Consider the following 15179-nt stretch of genomic DNA (forward strand, 5'->3'; position numbering starts at 1 on the left):
GTCTCCACAGTACATCGATGTTGTACATCGATGTTGTCGCCAGTGGTCGGCGGAAGGTGCACGTGCCCGTCGACCTGGGACCGGACCGCAGCGACGCACGGATGCACGCCAAGACCGTAGGATCCTACGCAGTGCCGTAGGGGACCGCACCGCCACTTCCCAGCAAATTAGGGACACTGTTGCTCCTGGGGTATCGGCGAGGACCATTCGCAACCGTCTCCATGAAGCTGGGCTACGGTCCCGCACACCGTTAGGCTGTCTTCCGCTCACGCCCCAACACCGTGCAGCCCGCCTCCAGTGGTGTCGCGACAGGCGTGAATGGAGGGACGAATGGAGACGTGTCGTCTTCAGCGATGAGAGTCGCTTCTGCCTTGGTGCCAATGATGGTCGTATGCGTGTTTGGCGCCGTGCAGGTGAGCGACACAATCAGGACTGCATACGACCGAGGCACACAGGGCCAACACCCGGCATCATGGTGTGGGGAGCGATCTCCTACACTGGCCGTACACCTCTGGTGATCGTCGAGGGGACACTGAATAGTGCACAGTACATCCAAACCGTCATCGAACCCATCGTTCTACCATTCCTAGACCGGCAAGGGAACTTGCTGTTCCAACAGGACAATGCACGTCCGCATGTATCCCGTGCCACCCAACGTGCTCTAGAAGGTGTAATTCAACTACCCTGGCCAGCAAGATCTCCGGATCTGTCCCCCATTGAGCATGTTTGGGACTGGATGAAGCGTCGTCTCACGCGGTCTGCACGTCCAGCACGAACGCTGGTGCAACTGAGGCGCCAGGTGGAAATGGCATGGCAAGCCGTTCCACAGGACTACATCCAGCATCTCTACGATCGTCTCCATGGGAGAATAGCAGCCTGCATTGCTGCGAAAGGTGGATATACACTGTACTAGTGCCGACATTGTGCATGGTCTGTTGCCTGTGTCTATGTGCCAGTGGTTCTGTCAGTGTGATCATGTGATGCACCTGACCCCAGGAATGTGTCAATAAAGTTTCCCTCTCCTGGGACAATGAATTCACGGTGTTCTTATTTCAATTTCCAGTAGTGTATGTCTTAAATTTTAAGAGTCACAGGTTTTGGTAAATTAGCCCATTGTCTAGCACAACTGATAAATGTATTGTGCATAGTGGCTGAGGATATTGTACCTGGGAACATATAATGTTTCTCGGCCAGTGTTTGACGCCATATATCGATTTCAGAATCACATACTGGAATGAGCGTAGTTTACGGCATTTCCTACGTTTTTGTGAGACCTGAGTTTGCCTTTTATGTAGCATTTGTAAATATTTGTAGTTCTACATGTTCAAGTGCTGTATAGTTTATTAATACGTTTTGGAATTTATCGTTGTTTTTCAGTTACAGAATTTTATGGTGAGTAAAACTAGTTATAAAACATGTAGACAGTTAAGACATACTTGCTCCCTCGGGCACCGTCTTGTATCTCGAAACGGAAAAATGTCTTCTGTTACGGACCATGTGGTATTTTCAGATGACCTGAGCGCTCTTAGTATGCAATGAAGTAATAATTTAACAGACTACTAACCGCGGCATTGATAAGATTTTCAGTATAGCGACAATTTTCCTGGGATATGACCATGTTATACCTTATAACATTTTCTCACTTTTGGAAAAAAGTTTCTTTTTCTATGTAATTTTTGTAAGTTCAGAAAATGGAATGTTATCATGTAAAAATGGATTAAGAGAACGTATTAAGCTTCTATTTCAGAGCTGGCTAGAAGCGAAAATTTGAAAAATATTCCAACTTATAACACTGTTCCCTATAAATATTTACGATTATCAGTGAAATTAAATATATTAAATAAACAAAGTATTAGATTCATAATCACAGGAAAATGAAATACTTGTAAATAAATAAATGACACATCGATTTGCAGTGGATCGTAAATTAAGAAAATTAGTGTCAATCCGATAATAGTTGGCTCTTCCAAGTAACAGCAACAACATAATTGGGAAGGACATGCTATAAGGCTGGGAGGTTTAGAGGTTCATAAATAACGAGAACAATGAGAATTTCCAAATCGGACAACCGAAATTCATTTGGTGTTGGTTGTATGAGGGCTCCAGTAACGGTACAATAAGAGCATTTACTTCATCCAGATATGTCAAGCGTGCGAGCCACTATACTGCTCGTAAAATGAATGAGCGGTGACACCAGAGCAATACGACAGTGATTCCACGTTTCCGAGCGGGAATTACGCAGGGAAACAATATCTCACTGAGAGACTATTGCTGGTTTCCAACTACCGTCCGCAATAGGGTGGCCACACATTTCCTGAGAGGCGCGCCGACCGCGGAGAGGCAGAAACCGTTCCGATAACAACCAGCTGCGGCGTGATACACGACGCGCCACGTGCAAAACACGGCAGCTTCTGCAAAGAGGGTAGCCAATTATGGGGCGAATTGGTCGTATAACAGCGTCCGCCGGATAACCTATCCGGCCCAGCCGCTGATGGCCAATTAGATGATTTGTTGATGGGGGAGCGTGGATATTGCCGGCCGCGCTGTGCAAATACACGGTTTCAATTGCTCGCCACGGCGCGGCGCTGTGTGTTTACAAGCGGCCACCGACAAATGAAGAGCGATGCGTCGCCTCTGGGGAACCGGCGACCCGGAGCTCGGCGCCATTGCACTGCGTTCAAGTCGAGCCCCACAGGTATAATTCCTCTCTCTCTCTCTCTCTCTCTCTCTCTCTCTCGTGATGAACTTTCTGTGTTGTTTATTTACTCCTGCTTTCAGTGGTGTTTTCGACCTGTGCGGAAATCCCAGAAAGAGAGCTATTGGTTTATCGTGCTGGTTTGGAAACCAATTGCCAATAATCATCCTGATGTTCTCCTTTAGTCGTGTTACCGTCGAATTAATCCCCAATATATAGGAGAGTAGTTCAATGAATAATGTCCTACAATTTTGTTTCTCAGAACACATTTATTCTTAACCTTCCTGTAGGCGCGCCTATTCTTGTCACACGAGCAGGCGCGCGTTGTAAAATTTACATCGACATTTGTCAATAAAAAAAAATGCAAGTGCTTAACAAACTATAATATTTGTTGAAAAAAGCAGTTGACGTTCACTGTCTTCAACATTTATAACATAAGATTTGGCTCTTTTAGTTCTTTTAATAACAATTCATCCAGTTATTCTCACATACGTTCACTTTCAAAACATCTCTGACAGACAACTTTTTTCCTAGTGTGCTGTTTACAAGCAGTGCCATTAATCTATCATATTTAACTCATATGGATCAATTTTTTGTCGTCCGCAAAGGATACAAGTCCCGCGATTTTTCGCTGGGTGTTCAGGTTGCTGATCTTCGGTTGTCGATGCTTCAGCACGAAACTGCTTAAGAAATACAGTGAGATCGGCTGGCAATGATTTGAGTTCAGCTCTAGATACGAGGTGTTCTTTCATAAGACCTTTTGAGATAAGTACGACTTCGCGAAGTTATTTCTCGCTTTGTGAAGGAAAACAATATTTGTGAATTAATTCCAACAATGTTAGAAAAAAATAAAAATTAGCCAATGGCCATCGCCTTATAATTCTTGAAGCTGAGTAACAGGCACTCATTTTATCTACAAAGTCAACCCCATCTTTTGTGACATTGTAATCAGCTATTATTACATGTTTGTGTTTGTCTTCATCAACTGTCGACGTGTTATGCATACTAGACCAAAGTATGACAGCACGGTTTTCACCTGGAACGTATGGTCTTATCATGCTGAATCCCAAAGACTGCACATCCAGTTTCTCTTGTCTTGTTTGGCAGAATTTCTGGAGGCATTTCAGGTCTATTCTTCCTCATTGTACTAATTTAAGTGAATTTCTTATGCAGCAAGTATTTTGAAAGGAGGTAGCTTGTGTAACAACTGTCAGTTGTGAAGTTCCTGGTACAGTTTTCTAAAAGCGTCACAATTTTCTCCACTATATCCTCATGAGTATTAGTTACCCGATATTGCCCTTCTGACTGCACGCTGCAGTAAACCTCCAGATTACTGCAATAAAATGTTTTTACATCACATAATGCAAACATTGTTATTTGCAGACAGCGTACTGAATCCACCCACAGTGGCCTCTAAGTGGGTGAAGCATTTCATCTATTGTGGTGAATTCATTCAAGCTGTTGACAGCAACAAATGCGTCCAGTACCGTACGAACTGCACCCAACTTATCAGTTTTTCTCCTGTTGTTCCTCGTTTCCATGTCATCAAACCGCTTACAGCGTAGAAGAAACAGAAAACTTTTGAGCTCATTGCACATCTAAGTAGTTGCATTGCTGTCCCATCTTTTGTGCAGACGGTGGCCTTTTTTCTTCCAGTTAAAAAATGAATGCTAAATACAGACGGTATTTCGTGTCTCGATATCAGTTTATCATCTCTGTTGCACGAGAATTGATGTTTCTCGCTGTCTATTTATGAACGAGTTTGTATAGTTTACGATTTCATCAATAATGTCAAGGTCAGTTATTTCCGAAAAAGTACTTACTTCATCAGTTATAGTCATCACATTTCGCTTTAGCCGGCAGCTATGGCCGAGCGTTTTTAGGCGCTTCGGTCCGGAGCCGCGTGCCTGCTACGGTCGCAGGTTCGAATCCTGCCTCGGGCATGGATGTGTGTGAGTCCTTATGTTTGTTAGGTTTAAGTAGTTCTGAGTCTAGGAGACTGATAACCTCAGATGTTAAGTCCCATAGTGCTTACACATGTCGCTATGGATCTGGTAGACTTTGCACGATGTTTTTCTCCTGGTTTTTGACGTTTAGCACACTCGCTTTTACACCAACTCGTAGCCTTGTCTTTTCCAATAAAGAACCCCCGCACATCTGCTATCTCTTCAAGATCATTACCTCCCTCATAGCGAAGTTCAGAGTCATAGCTTTAGTCATCGTATTCAGTGTTTTCATCATTCAAATTCACTTCACTTTTCTCCAGGTGTTAATAGTCCTGATAGAATTCATCATCATTTTCTCGTCTGATACATCCTTTGAACTGAAATAAAACATCAGAATAAATGAAACAAATAAATAAATTCAGATGTCAGTATAATCAAATTAACGTTTAATGCGCATCTCTACAAAATAAAAAACAACGAAAAGGAACTAAAGCCGCTTTAACATTTTCGAGAAAACATCAGCAGTGGACTACATGAAAACGGTGGCACAATAGCTCAAGGTTATGGCATCGATTGGGCATAAAAACCGCCGCAGATGTACTTTTTACAACTGCGTGCCCGCACGAGGATTAATAAAATTTGTTGACAATATCGATCTCAGCATACAGAAAAATCGTAACAACCGCCGGTGACAATGAATGCTAATGTGGGAACATTAAGAGTGCAATGGTATATCCACTGTTCAATGCAGGGGAGAGAGCTGATAGCTGGAAAGAGTACGTCGAAGGCCTCTATGAAAAAGAACACTTATCTGATGATGTGATAGATGAAGAACCAGGAGTCAATGTAGAAGAAATAGGGAATCCAGTATTAGAATCGATTTTAAAATAGCTTTGTAAGAGTTAAGATCGAATAAGGCAGAAGGGATACATAAAATCCCATCAGAATTTCTAAAGTCACTTGGGGAGTGGTAACAAAACGACTGTTCACTTTGATGTGTAGAATGTATTGACTCTGTCCATATAGCATCAGACTTTCGGAAAAATATCATTCAGAATTCTATGCAGTAAGGCAGCCGAGTACGAGTAGCACGGTGCCTTTAGGATGGCTATGTTTTTTCTCTTAATCAAAGCGCATCTGACTGTTACCAGCCGTGAAAGCGATCTCAAGTAACATTCAGTTGGTACGCAAATTCATACCCCCTACGAATCTAAACAAACTATGGTAATTACCAGCAGATTTTGTTCAAACTTGCTACCCAATGTTTTATTGTTAAGGAAGGAATCCTGTCAATATTTCAGATTTTTACCTATTATAGTTACGCATATTGAGAAAATTACTGAAATGTCCTAAAACCGACACTTATGTTTCAAGGCTCAGTTAGTAACAATAACCAAATGTCTTTTATAATCATCTGTAATCATAGCAAAGCTCACAGCATATAAATCACTTAACAGGAATTTTCTCTTCAAAACTTTAATTACTCTACGTTATTTGTTTATTATTTTTTGTGTGGATACAAGGAAATGAATGAGAGAGTGTATGCAGGATATACGTTAAAACTTAATGTCATTTTATGTAAAATCTTATAAAATTGGACTGCGGGACAATTGTGTTGCAACCACGATGATGATGACGTATGTTGATGTGTGTTTGCTTTTGCAAGAGAGCAGCAAGAATAGAAGTCAGAAGCGATATAAGTTTCTATGTTAATTTAAAGAATATTTTGCATTTAGTTCTATTTTATTAAACAATATATTAGGAAATGAAATTGTAATGACGTAAATGACTTATCTGATTAGTGGTTGGCTAAGGCAAGTTTTGCTGCGAGAATGATCTGGAAGGATCATTCTGATTGGCCATTCAGATCAATAGCCAATCAGAATGAAGCGGTTCCCGTGTGCAGATAATTAGATAGGCAGAGAGGAGAGTCGCTCGCTAACCTGCTTCCGAGTAACACCATGCTATATGTCTCCGCGAGAACAGTATTTGAAATGAAGATTAGAGAGATCATTTCATATAGAACGTGTCGTGAGTAAAGCGGTTTAAATTAAGAATATTTTGAGGAATGTGTGATGTTTTGGAATTAATTAGCTGAAGTTTTATGAGCTTTAATGGCGTGGGTTCCTGTAGTCATGTCCTAGTTCATGAACCACGGGCAACGTATGAGTGGCCAAGTAAGTGGTCCCGACAGTCGGGATACCAGTAACTTTGGAATAAGGCTGGGCATCTCGGACATATTCTGAGTCGTGGTCACCTTTGTGCTCATACGGCAAAGACTACCAAATCCACTGGTTAGTCCCTCAACCGTTAGGGGTAAAACTCAATGGGACTCGGGGCAAGTAAGGCTAGCAACCTGCTTCCCTTTTACTTTAAATATAATGCTGGCAACAATCAGAGCAAAATGCCTCGGACCTTTGGAGGTGACGGAGTCCCACCTCTAACTGACAAACCAGGGACTCTTAAGACGCAACTTGGCAAACAAATGGTAATGAGATGGGGAGCTATTAATACAATGGGGGGTAAGAAGGTAGAGCTGGCAGAGGCTGCAAGTAAGATGGGGCTGGACGTTTTAGCTGTTAGTGACATTCGGGTAAGGGGTGAGAAAGAAGAGGAAGTGGGAGAATACAAGGTCTACCTCTCAGGAGTCAAAGCAGGAATAGCACTGTGGGGTGTAGGGCTTTACATCAGGAAAGAAATGGAACCCAGCGTAGTTGCAATAAGGTATGTAAACGAATGACTGATGTGGATAGATTTGACAGTGTCTAGCAAGAAAATTAGGTTTCTGTCAATATATTCTCATTGTGAAGGGACAGATCAAGATAAGATGGATAGTTTTTATGAGGCACTCAGTGATGTAGTTGTTAGAGTAAAGGACAAGGACAGTGTTTTGCTCATGGGTGATTTTAACGCCAGGATTGGAAATCGAACAGAAGGGTATGAAAAAGTTATGGGTAAATTTAGAGAGGATATGGAGGCCATCTGGAGTGGGAAACAATTCTTGGATTTCTGTGCCAGTATGGGCTTAGTAATCACAAACTCCTTTTTTAAACATCAGAACATTCACCGGTATACTTGGGATGGCAGGGGAACCAGATCTGTCATTGACTATATAATAGCAGATCAGGAATTCAGGAAGGCTGTGCGGGACACACGTCTATGCAGGGGATTCTTTGATGACACTGATCAGTATTTAATCTGCAGTGAAATCGGGATTGTGAGGCCGAAAGTGCGGGTGGTCACGTCCATATGTAGGAGGATAACAGTGGAGAAACTTCAGGATAAGGAAATCAGGTACAAGTACATAACATCGATCTCAGAAAGGTACCAGGTAGTTGAATGTAGTCAATTACAATCATTGGAAAAGGAATGGACAAGGTACAGGGACACAGTACTAGAAGTGGCTAAAGAATGTCTTGGAGTAGTAGTGTGTAAAAGCAGGAAGAAGCAAACAGCTTGGTGGAATGACAACAGTCAAGGCAGCTTGTAAAAGGAAAAAGACGGCGTATCCAAAATGGATGCATACTAGAACTCACGTAGACAGAGAAACTTATGTTGAAGAAAGAAACAAAGCCAAACAGATAATTGCAGCATCTAAGAAGAAATCTTGGGAAGACTTTGGAAACAGTTTGGAGACTATGGGTCAAGCTGCTGGAAAACCATTCTGGAGTGTAATTAGCACTCTTCGAAAGGGAGGTAAGAAGGAGATGACAAGTATTTTGGACAGGTCAGGAAAACTGCTGGTGGATCCTGTGGATGCCTTGGGCAGATGGAGGGAATATTTTGAAGAGTTGCTCAATGTAGGTGAGACTACAATCAGTAATGTTTCAAATTTCGAGGTAAAATGGGATAGGAATGATGACGGAAATACACTCCTGGAAATGGAAAAAAGAACACATTGACACCGGTGTGTCAGACCCACCATACTTGCTCCGGACACTGCCAGAGGGCTGTACAAGCAATGATCACACGCACGGCACAGCGGACACACCAGGAACCGCGGTGTTGGCCGTCGAATGGCGCTAGTTGCGCAGCATTTGTGCACTGCCGCCGTCAGTGTCAGCCAGTTTGCCGTGGCATACGGAGCTCCATCGCAGTCTTCAACACTGGTAGCATGCCGCGACAGCGTGGACGTGAACCGTATGTGCAGTTGACGGAATTTGAGCGAGGGCGTATAGTGGGCATGCGGGAGGTCGGGTGGACGTACCGCCGAATTGCTCAACACGTGGGGCGTGAGGTCTCCACAGTACATCGATGTTGTCCCCAGTGGTCGGCGGAAGGTGCACGTGCCGTCGACCTGGGACCGGACCGCAGCGACGCACGGATGCACGCCAAGACCGTAGGATCCTACGCAGTGCCGTAGGGGACCGCACCGCCACTTCCCAGCAAATTAGGGACACTGTTGCTCCTGGGGTATCTGCGAGGACCATTCGCAACCGTCTCCATGAAGCTGGGCTACGGTCCCGCACACCGTTAGGCCGTCTTCCGCTCACGCCCCAACATCGTGCAGCCCGCCTCCAGTGGTGTCGCGACAGGCGTGAATGGAGGGACGAATGGAGACGTGTCGTCTTCAGCGATGAGAGTTGCTTCTGCCTTGGTGCCAATGATGGTCGTATGCGTGTTTGGCGCCGTGCAGGTGAGCGCCACAATCAGGACTGCTTAAGACCGAGGCACACAGGGCCAACACCCGGCATCATGGTGTGGGGAGCGATCTCCTACACTGGCCGTACACCTCTGGTGATCGTCACGGGACACTGAATAGTGCACGGTACATCCAAACCGTCATCGAACCCATCGTTCTACCTTTCCTAGACCGGCAAGGGAACTTGCTGTTCCAACAGGACAATGCACGTCCGCATGTATCCCGTGCCACCCAACGTGCTCTAGAAGGTGTAATTCAACTACCCTGGCCAGCAAGATCTCCGGATCTGTCCCCCATTGAGCATGTTTGGGACTGGATGAAGCGTCGTCTCACGCGGTCTGCACGTCCAGCACGAACGCTGGTGCAACTGAGGCGCCAGGTGGAAATGGCATGGCAAGCCGTTCCACAGGACTACATCCAGCATCTCTACGATCGTCTCCATGGGAGAATAGCAGCCTGCATTGCTACGAAAGGTGGATATACACTGTACTAGTGCCGACATTGTGCATGCTCTGTTGCCTGTGTCTATGTGCCTGTGGTTCTGTCAGTGTGATCATGTGATGTATGTGACCCCAGGAATGTGTCAATAATGTTTCCCCTTCCTGGGACAATGAATTCACGGTGTTCTTATTTCAATTTCCAGGAGTGTAGGATCACATTTGAGGAAGTGGAGAAAATGGCCATTAGATTGCAGTGCAATAAAGCAGCTGGGGTCGATGAAATTAAGTCGGAACTCATCAAATACAGTGGAATGTCAGGTCTTAAATGGCTACACAGGATAATTGAAATGGCCTGGGAGTCGGGACAGGTTCCATCAGAGTGGACAAAAGCAGTAATTACACCAATCTTTAAACATGGAAAGAGAAAAGATTGTAACAACTACAGAGGTATCTCTTTAATCAGCGTTGTGGGTAAAATCTTCTCAGGTATTGTTGAAAGAAAAGTGGGAGTATTAGTTGAGGACCAATTGGATGAAAATCAGTGTGGGTTTAGGCCTCTTAGAGGTTGTCAGGACCAGATCTTTAGCTTACGGCAAATAATGGAGGAGTGCTAGGAGTGGAACAGAGGATTGTATCTATGTTTTATAGTTCTAGAAAAGGCATATGACCGGGTTCTTAGGAGGAAGTTATTGTCTGTTCTAGGAGATTATGGAATAGGAGGCAAAGTTTTGCAAGCAATTAAAGGTCTTTACATGGATAGTCAGGCAGCAGTTAGAGTTGACGGTAAATTGAGTTCATAGTTCAGAGTAGTTTCAGGGGTAAGACAAGGCTGCAACCTGTCGCCACTGATGTTCATATTATTTATGGATCATATGTTGAAAACAATAGACTGGCTGGGTGAGAATAAAATATGTGAACACAAAATAAGCAGTCTTGCAGATGCGGATGACTTAGTTGTGATGGCAGATTCGATTGAAAGTTTGCGAAGTAATATTTCAGAGCTAGATCAGAAATGTAAGAACTATGGTATGAAGATTAGCAACTCCAAAACGAAAGTAATGTGAGTTGGAAAGAAATATAAATGGATTGAATTCCAAATAGGAGGAACAAAGTTAGAACAGGTGGACGGTTTCAAGTACTCAGGATGCATATTCTCACAGGACGTCAACATAGTGAAAGAACTGGAAGCGAGGTGTAGCAGAGCTAATGCAGTGAGCGCTCAGCTACGATCTACTCTCTTCTGCAAGAAGGAAGTCAGTACCAAGACTAAGTTATCTGTGCACCGTTCAATCTTTCGACCAACTTTGTTGTATGGAAGCGAAAGCTGGGTGGATTCAGGTTACCTTGTCAACAAGGTTGAGGTTACGGATATGAAAGTAGCTAGGATGATTCCAGGTACTAGTAGATGTGAACAATGGCAGGAGGGTGTCCATAATGAGGAAATCAAAGAAAAACTGGGAATGAACTTTATAGATGTAGCAGTCAGGGCGAACAGGCTTAGATGGTGGGGTCATGTTACACGCATAGGAGAAGCAAGGTTACCCAAGAGACTCATGGGTTCAGCAGTAGAGGGTAGGAGGAGTCGGTGCAGACTAAGGAGAAGGTACCTGGATTCGGTTAAGAATGATTTTGAAGTAATAGGTTTAACATCAGAAGAGGCACCAATGTTAGCACTGAATAGGGGATCGTGGAGGAATTTTATAAGGGGGCTATGCTCCGGACTGAACGCTGAAAGGCATAATCAGTCTTAAATGATGATGATGAAGTTTTATGAGCGTGTGAAATTTTCGGTCATAATGACAATTCCGCATGGCATATTCCGTGTTCTTGGTGGAAACTTTGGCGAGCGCTTCTAACATAGAAGACCTCTGATATTACCGAATGTTCAACTCGCTAATAGTGGTGGGTCAGTGACTGCTACATCGAAAATTTAATCGGGTCCGACTTACAGAAATTGTGGCTGCTTTTACGTGTGAAATCAAGGGGATAGACAGTGAACTTGGAATGATAAAGCATTTGAATTATTAAATACGGGCTTAATAGTCATTTCATGTGCTTTCTTATGAATAAAAAGACGTTACTAGAATTTTGAAATGCTTACTGCAAGTAAAATGCTTTCTCCAACCGTCCGAAATTTGTGAAAATGAACTTACAGGAACTGATTTGCAGCCTGAGTTACGCGACGTCTGTATTGTGGGCATTACATGGTGGTTTCGTCAACGCTGCTTTACACTGCCTAGCGGGTATCTACTACTGCAGAGTGAAGGGACGTCGGAAGAAATATAGAGGTAGGTGAACTGTTCGATGAAAGTGACTAACAGAGAGTAAGGTGACGAAAGAACGTGTTACGTTGCTGCCAATATATATATATCTTTGTGCCGTAAACTAAATTCAACGTAATTTTGTTAATTTCTATTTCTTGATGGCAAATCAACGCTCGAGAGAATTTCGATGGCTGCCGTGGAGCAGCCAAGATAAAACTCACTGAACTCATGGAATCTGTATAATTTAAAAAAAATGAGCTTTAACGTAAATTAATTCAAATGGTTCAAATGGCTCTGAGCACTATGGGACTTAACATTTGTGGTCATCAGTCCCCTAGAACTTAGAACTGCTTAAACCTAACTAACCTAAGGACATCGCACACCTCCACACCCGAGGCAGGATTCGAACCTGCGACCGTAGCATTCGCGCGGTTCCGGACTGAGCGCCTGAACCGCTAGACCACCGCGGCCGGCGTAAATTACCTGTTGCAAATTTAGAAAGGTTCTTACAACAAAATCTCTCGCATTTACAGTTACTGTTATCACTGAAAAATAAATTAATACTTCGGCGCGTAATGGCCGACCAGAGGCTGCATCGGAAGATGAGCTCCCCGCAGCGCAAATTACTGAAAAAATGCATATTAAAAATAATTAGCCACTGCGAGTATTTGAGGTGACAGCTATTACAAGGAAATTCATTTTGTGATAACAATAATTAGTTTATTTTAGCAGAATACAGAATAACTTACATCAAATATGTGTAGCCCCTCAATGGCTGCCTTCCGTATCGCGAAACAAAACAGTCTGTGTACCATTAAATACGTCCTTACTCCTCGCTCGTACAATTGTGTCTCTTTTGAATCGTTTTTCATTTTCATAGACATGTTGAAAGGTAGCTACACTGAGTCACAGCGCCAGAGATTGTGCCAAAGATTATTATTCCGCCGCCTCCACTGGACAGTAGTAGTTCAGAGAATGTTGAGGGCAGTTGTTCTGTTGGGCGAGAGAGCAGACACTGTTCGGTTGGTGTAATATACAGATGAAAGAAGTTGCAATTGTTAGAATATATTTGAGAAACGAGATGGGCTTTTGATTTATGATGCTGGTGTTATGGTGTCACCGCCAGACACCACACTTGCTAGGTGGTAGCCTTTAAATCAGCCGCGGTCCGGTAGTATACGTCGAACCCGCGTGTCGCCACTATCAGTGATTGCAGACCGAGCGCCGCCACACGGCCGGTCTAGAGAGACTTCCTAGCACTCGCCCCAGTTGTACAGCCGACTTTGCTAGCGATGGTTCACTGACTTCTACGCTCTAGTTTGCCGAGACGATAGTTAGCATAGCCTTCAGCTACGTTATTTGTTACGACCTAGCAAGGTGCCATTATCAGTCTCTATTGATATTGTAAATCATGTAATGTCAAGACCGACGTTCGTCATTAATGGATTAAAGTTAAGTATTCCACCAGCTACGTCCGTTTTTCTCAATTCTAATTCCCTTGTCATAATCCAGACCTCACGCCACCCTGCGTGAGCTAAAACGCGTGCATTTCGTTCTCCTTTAGTAAAACTGTGTTGGCTCTCCTGCCAACCACAACATTGGTGACGAGAGTAAAAGTGTTCTTATCTAAATTGCCCTGATTTACTTGTGTAATGGCTTCGCCACAATCTCCAGATATACTGTCTTAATTTTATCGCTTACAGAGTCAGCAAACGCAGGCCTTACTGGATGCCCTTGGACAACTCGTCCAGGGTCAACGTGCGATGCAAAACGATGCGGCAGCAGCCGCTTCACCGCTAACGCAGCCACAACACGCTGTTGCACCCACTTATCGACCTTTTGATGCTGCACTGGAAAGCTGGACGGAGTGGTCACGCCAATTTTGATTCCACCTCGCCGCCTACAAAATTCAAGGTAACGAGCGGTAGCCTTTTCTCCTTTCGTCCGTCGGGGTACAAAAGTACCGTGTGATAGTCAAATTATTTCCCCGACGCAACGTAGCAACTCTGCCCTACGAATAAATTTTGTCTGCATTAGATGCATGTTTCAAAGAATCAGTCAATGTAGTTGCCAAACGGTATACCTTCTTTCGTACAAAACGTACGGCAGGTCAGACTAATCGGGAGTGGGTTGCAACCTTGCAAGGCCTTACTAGGAATTTTGCTTTTGAGTGTCAATATGGTCTCCCTTATTCAGATACTATGGTACGTGATGCAATTGCACAGAACGTTTCTGATGTTCGTATAAGGGAACAGATTTTGAAACTAGTAAATCCCTCCCTTCAACAAGTGATGGACATATTGGATCGCCAGGACACACTCATTTGAAACTTCGCCAGCAGTGTGTCCGGTTAACTGGCCCGCCGGGCGAGCCACTCTCTCTAACAGTGACTGTGTTCGTCCCAAAAATAGTGTGCGTCGACATCGCCGGAACTCCCGTCAAGTCGCAAGTGATTATGTACCAGTGTCAGTTCACGTTGCAGGAGACGGTTGCTCTTGTCGTCAGCAGGACAATAAACTTTTTGTAGATTTGGACATTAACGGCAAAGTGATACCATTCCAGCTCGATACCGGAGCTGCAGTTTCACTGATCAATCAAGACACTTACAGATTGCTGGGCACACCTCCGTAGCGTGCCGCAAATGTTAAGTCGTTATTCAGGTCAAGGTATCCCTGTGTTAGGACAGTGCAGCCTTCTTGCAACAAACAAAGGACAAAAAAAACTTGTTCATTTTACGTCCTTCGTTCTTCTTCTGCAGTGAACTTGTTTGGTTTCGTTTTATTTCAGTTGGTTAACTTGTCTATAGTAAATCAGGTCCTATCAGTGAACCAGACGGTGCCTTCAGACAGTGTTTCTCGTCTATGTGAAGAATTTGCAGACATTTTTGCACCGGGCCTCGGTTGCGCTAAGAGCTATAAAGCACATTTGGAACTGAAAGTAAACGCGCAACCGAATTTTTTCAAAGCGCGCAATGTTCCCCACGCATTGCGTGATGAGGTCGCAAAAACATTACACGATTTGGAATCACAAGGCGTAATTGAACGTGTGCAGGCTTCTCTCTGGGCATCACCCTTAGTAATTTTGCCAAAACCTTCCGGAAAGTTGAGACTTTGTGTGGACTTCAAAGCAACAGTGAATCCACAACTAGTGATTGCAACTTTTCCTTTACCCCGCCCGGAAGATCTTTTTGAC

The sequence above is a fragment of the Schistocerca gregaria genome, chromosome 2 (assembly GCF_023897955.1).
Source record: "Schistocerca gregaria isolate iqSchGreg1 chromosome 2, iqSchGreg1.2, whole genome shotgun sequence".
Lineage (NCBI taxonomy): Eukaryota > Metazoa > Arthropoda > Insecta > Orthoptera > Acrididae > Schistocerca > Schistocerca gregaria.